Here is a 6,687-nt window from a genome sequence, read left to right on the forward strand (position 1 = left end):
GGAAATAAAGGCATGTTGAGGTTTCCATTCTCTTATTATTCCCCTGCTCTGTGGTTTCTTTGTGACACTGTTAAAAGGAAACAGTGATCAGCCCTGACCACGATCCAACGTTCTGCGGGGAAACCCAGAGGGGAGAAACAGCTCTCTAATCCATAGGGGGTGTCACGTGGTCTGAATGAACTCCAGCTGGACCCAGATTCCCTGAGGTGAGAGGTGTTTGCTCCCCATGAAGCTTAGCAGCTAAGAAGAGGTGACTCATGTCAAGGCCCACCCAGACTTCCAGCGGATCGTGTGACCTAAGCAAGTCCCAAGCGCTGGACAACACCTGGTGTGGTGTGGTGTGGCCACAGGAATGTGCCCAGTGGACTCCAGGAGCTCATAGAGTTGAATGAAATGACAGATGAGAACACACTAGCAGGGGTCCACAGCCTTCCCAGCCCAGGTGTGGCACCTGCTGTCTGGATGGAGCAGGTGAGGGGCCACGCCCTCCAGGCCACACACACACACACACACACCATGATGCTAAACCTTTCGCTCTCCTGTTTCCCGGAGTAAACCTTCTCCCACTTCACACTCAGTGCCCAACACAACCAACTCCGCCTTGGAGAGGTTAACACAAGTTAGAGAGTGGCTACTGGGCCGTTTTCTGCTTTTAATTTCTGTTTAATGATGTATTAGCCAGGGAGCTATCACATCGCCTTAACAGCCTTTCCTGGACGATAAACTGTGCTTGGCGCCCACCTCGGCCCACAAACCCCACAATTAAGTGGTCGTTTGTCCTCGCGAGCCTGGCAGGAACAGGAGTCGGAGGCGGGCTTGCAGGAGCCCGGATTATTAAAGTCATAAATAACCTGGGTGCCCCCACCCAGTCCCCCTTCTTATTTACTTCCTTTCTGTTGCTTTGGAGATGGGAAGATGGGGGACTTAATTGCTTGGAAAGAAAGTTGCCTACGCACTGCATAGTTCTGTCCTCCCAGAAACAACACAATAAACCTGGGAGGCTCAGGGGTTACAGCTCAATCAGGGCTCTGCTGCCTGGGCCTGGGCTTGGCGCTACCCTCACTCCACACACGAAAATGCCCCAAGAAGGTGCTCCATGAGGCAGAGAGCTGCCTCTAGGGCCAAACGGAGGCCCTGGAAGACCAGGTTCTTATTCACCTTGTTCCGTCTCCTGCATTCAGTTTTTTAAAAAAATATATTTTATTGATTTTTTACAGAGAGGAAGGGAGAGGGATAGAGTTAGAAACATCGATGAGAGAGAAACATTGATCAGCTGCCTCCTGCACACTCCCTACTGGGGATGTCCCTGCAACCAAGGCACATGCTCTTGACCAGAATCGAACCTGGGACCCTTGAGTCTGCAGGCCGACGCTCTATCCACTAAGCCAAACCGGCTAAGGGTTGCATTCAGTTTTTAATAGGGTTTTCATTTTTAAAAATCATTTGGCAAGTATTATTTTAGGCATAGAAATCCCTGAATAGTACCTTGAATTTAATATTCTTAGATGTCATGTTTTACTCAGATATTCTATCTCATCTGATCACAGATTTTAAATTAGTATCACAAAATATACATGGATGGCTAAATAACAGTTATCTAGCCAGAGCTCATCTCTCTACAGCATTCTTACATCCAAAACATTATATGAAAGCATTACATAAAGCACTGCAGTTTTCTAGAAAGTGGAAATTGATGTCATACATATGTATTTCACTTTACACACAATCCTCACAAATGTATGTATTTTCCCAGTCCTCAATCTAGAAAGTAATAATCCTTCCGACAGGCTTATTTTTAGGGACCACTCAGTCCCTCCCTACTTCTCTTGTCCAAATTTCAGCTTGTGAAACTCATGTAACATAAAATGAAGGAAATATTTCCGTGGAATTTGGTACATTCACAGCGTTATGCAACCACCACCTCTATCTAGTTCCAAAACATTCTCATCACCCCAAAATGAAACCCCATACCCATTGCTCCTCCTCATCGCCTCTCCCCCAGCTGCTGGCATCCATTGATCTGCTGAATTTATGGATTTTCCAATTCCATATATTTCATATAAATCTCATAACACGTGACCTTTTGTATCTGGCTTCTTTTATTCAGAATAATGTATACAAGGTTCATCCAGACTGTATTGTATATCAGTACTTTATTCCTTTATAGAGCTGGATAATATTCCAGTGTGTGGATATACCACGTTTGTTAGACATTGTTTTTTGTTTTTCAATTTTTGACCATTGTGAACAGTGCTGCTATGAACATTTGTGTACAAGTATTTATTTGAGCACCTGATTTCAATCCTTAGGGGTAAATACCTGGGAATGAAATTGATGAACCATATGGTAACTTTATGTTTAACTTTGTGAGGAACTGACAAACTAGTTTCCATAGCAGCTGAACCATTTTTCATTCCCACCAGCAGTGGACAAGTGTTCCAATTTTTCTAATTTTATTTCACACATGATTCTCACAAATACGTTTGTCTGCTTTCGCAGCCTCTTGTCTAGAAAGTAGTAATTCCACTTGAGGGCTCACTCTTAAGGACTAGTCACTCCCCTTTTACTGGTATCGATGTGCCTACTTATAGCAGCCCACAATTTGGCCCAAAATCTGAAAATTCCCATTAAAACTTAGGCAAAGTTGCTGTGAAAAAAGCTTTGGTTATTTTAAACACTAAGTTCTAAAAAAAGGCTTTTCAGATACACAAGGTCCCCAACATTTTTATGTACCTATTCCAACCTCCATTCCAGACAAGCTTGCTCAGTGCTGTCACTATTATACTCATGGAAAATTGTGCTGGCGGCAACTGGAACTAGAGGGAAACAATTCTGTACAGAGAAAACAAAGCCCGGCTATTGAAAGTCAAGGCACATTGTTAACTTAATCATGTAACAAGGTAAAAAGTGAGAAAGGGAACAATCAGAGTATATTATAATCATAAGAATGTAAATACAATTATTAAGTTAACCAAGTCTCACAACATAATATCAAACATGTCAAGAATACAAGTGAAAACCACACTTCATACCAAGGACCAAGACAAACACAAACTGAATGATAAAAGACAAACAATGGGTACCAACAGTGAGATGCCTCAAATTTTGGAATTATCTGACATGGATTTTAAAGCAGGCATCATAAAATGTCCTCATTTAACAACTATGAACACTCTCAAAACAACTGAAAATTAGAAAATCTCGTTTTTGTAAGCCCGTATTTTGTCTAGGATATCAAAGTTCTTTCTTAATACCTATCTCTATTTTGAATCATGTAAATCAACGTTTTACAAAAAGTCCAATCTCCAGAAATTTACTCTATAAAATGTTGCCTCTAACATGTGTGTTAAGATTTGCACCATGATCCTAATGACGCTAAATTATGGTTGAGAAGAGAGAAGTTAAAAAGACTTGTGGTCAGCAAACTGCGGCTCACGAGCCACATGCGGCTCTTTGGCCCCTTGAGTGTGGCTCTTCCTAAGCCTTAGGAGTACCCTAATTAAGTTAATAACAATGTACCTACCTATATAGTTTAAGTTTAAAAAATTTGGCTCTCAAAAGAAATTTCAATCGTTGTACTGTTGATATTTGGCTCTGTTGACTAATGAGTTTGCTGACCACTGCTCTAGGCCATACAATGAGTCTTTCTTCTTTTAGTGATTTAGAGGGAAAACTTTCAGGCTTCTAAACTAGAAAACCAGCTCTGTTGACAGTGGGCAGGGCCCCAGGCCTCTAGCTTAGTGGGCAGCGCCATCTAGTGGCAGCACTTTGTTTCTGGTTTCAGTGTTACTGGCATTAGCTGGATGGCTTCAGAAAAGTCACTTAACTCAAGCATCAGCAGTCTCTTGCATAAAATTGGGGATTGCTGGCATCTTCTCAGCTCCTGAGTAAAAAAAAAAAAGCATATATATGAAGTAATGCAGAGCCCCGGGGTCTTTATTATTTGTTCCTAGTTTTCCTGGAAAGATGAAAGTTAGTTTTTGCTTTGATGCTAACAGAAAGCAGAATCCCCAAGATCCTGTGAATTTAGATAAGTTTGGCTGAAAACTATTGGTTTTCTCTCCTGCTAGAACTGTGGCATATGTTAACCTATTTAGTGCTTCTGAAAATATATGAAGTGACTGTCCAGGACCTTTCTATGGTCTGTGGCCCACACAGGCCAATTACAAAGGAAAATTATGGGCCCAGCTCTGATGCCATCACTGGTAAAACTCAGAGGAGTCCATGGAGGCGACGCCATCCTCAGTGCAAAGACAGACAAAAGCAGACTTGGGCTTCTCCCTGGCTTGGTAACAAGGTCCTGCCCAGGACTCTATAGGGATTGAGGTGCCCTGTCTGAGGCCCACTAATTGCTTTTCCTAGCCTCTGGGTTCTTCTGTTTCTCACTCTCATTCATATTCAAGACCATGATCTGAAACCTTCAACAGATATGCAAAGTGTTTCTTAAATGCAGACAATTGAAATAGAAATGTCCCTCCCTTGCGCTATTAATTATTTTATAGCTTTCCCCAAGTGCCCCTTGTATAAATAATGACTTAAATGGTGACTATAAAGTGTGCAGAGGATCCACCCCCCCCCCCCCCCCCATTTTCTGTCCCTGCTTCTCAGTTGCAAGTTCTATGGACACCCAATCCTCCCCTCTCTGCGTTTATGGGGAAGAACCACACCCGAGATACACTTTTCTTTTTTCAGTGGCGTTATAAAGAACCTGAAGACCTTTCAGTACAACCCCTGCCACTAACTGCCCCTGTGACCTGGTTTGGTGGCCCTCACACTTCATTGTAGCATGGAATTAACAAGCTAACTCATGAAAAGCATCAGCAGAGCCTGGTACATAGTCAGTCCTCAATAACAAATACTTGAACAATGACAAGCTGGCTGACCAACTTGTTAGCCTGCAAGGAAAAAATTCCCAGACATCAACGCTTCTGACACCATTGTAATAAACTGGTTATGTAACAGGAAAGGAGTGAAAGCCCAAATAATATAGGCATGCCATTTACACAGCTTTGCCAAAAAGCTTCCACAAAAGGAAGTCCCTCCCTCTCTATCTTGGCTCCAGGGTGCCTGGCTCTTGTGACCCCTGCCGCAGGGGGCTGTGCTCTCCTGTGCCCACAAGGCGCAGTGACCTCTTGGGCTTCACAGGAGGACTGATGAACATTAACCATTTGACTGCTAAGGAGCGCTATCGCGCTCTTCTTATTTAAAACAAATTTATGTAAACAATTGGTATTTTTAAATTTTTGTTGTTGCAAAGCAATACAAGTGAGTTTATTGTATAAAAAGTGTTTTACATTTTTTCCCATACACGCGCAATTACTACCACAGCTTTGGCATATGTCAGAAAAAATACGTTAGCAGCCAAACGGTTAATCTGGCCTGAATACTGAACCACACCCACCTACCACATGGAGACTGGACATGGGCCTTATTTCTGACACTGCTGAATTCCCAGCTGCCCCTTTTCCAGGACTGGTATAAGGGGCAGGGGACTTTGGAACCTAAGAAGTGTAATTTCAGCAAATAAAGTCCTCTTCCACATCCCATCCTCCCTTGCCAGTCGTAAAAAATTCACTTTCTGAAGATAATGCAAGAGCCTCAAGCCCACTGAGGTCTGAGAAGTCTGGCCCATTAATTCCTCCAGTACAGCTTTGAGTTTGTTTTCTAATCCCCTAAATGCGTCCTCTGGATGGACGTTATTAGGCAGCCAAGGTGAGAACTCAATGAAGTGGGACTCTATCTCCACTTAGAACTGGAAAGTATCAATTAGCTATTTCATAATAGGAAAATCTTTGCTTATCTAAATTAGACCAGTTTTCTTTTTTTAACCCCAAACCAACTCGTGTGTAAACACTTGTATGTATGTATGTATAGCCAGAACTGTCCTCTTATTTGAGCCTGTCTTGCCCCCAGGACAGAGAAAGCAAGTGTGAGGTGTTGATAATCAGCAATATCAAGTGTTGGTTATTCACTATAAGCCAGGAACATTATGTGCATCTCTGAGAGTCTTACAATTCTTCAGTTCTTTTCCATTCTACAGATTGTGAAACTGGGTTGAATACCTACAAAGATCACACAGCCAGCGTGCTGCAGAGCTGGGTTGGAATTGAATTTTCCTGACTACGAGTGGATTCTACTCTACATTATTGCTCAAGAAGAGGTATAGCAGAGGTCATCCACAAGGGTCTGAGTGCTTCACCACCAAAATTCTCTCTCCCTCTTCTTCTATCCTCTGCCCGAAACTCCATCATTAGAGAAGACAGTGCTGTATCAGGGGAGAAAGACATTCAAATGAGATAAATGAATCTTTAATCTGAGGACTGAGGCTTACTGTGGCTTTAAATCCCATGCCTCACTGAATATCACTTTTATCACCTGTGAAATATACATAATAAAACCGGTCCTTCTGATCAAATAGGGTTTTTGTAGTTTAGAATGAAAAATCAAAATGAGGTAATATACGCAAAAGCACTTTTTCAGCCAGGTTTGCTTTTATTGTAGAAATTCTTAAGGAGCTCCGTTTCTTTAAATCTTAGATTCTTAAGTTTTTAAAAATGTCCATTTAAAACTCAATAGGGGAAGGTGCATTTTACATGATAACCAGTTGACAGCAGAGCACAGAGGATTAGGATACAGTTTAGTCCTGTAACCTGGAGGTAACAAGAGAGAAACAAAGAGAAAGGGCGG

This window comes from Myotis davidii, unplaced genomic scaffold (genome assembly GCF_000327345.1).
Source record: "Myotis davidii unplaced genomic scaffold, ASM32734v1 scaffold259, whole genome shotgun sequence".
NCBI classification, from domain to species: Eukaryota; Metazoa; Chordata; class Mammalia; order Chiroptera; family Vespertilionidae; genus Myotis; species Myotis davidii.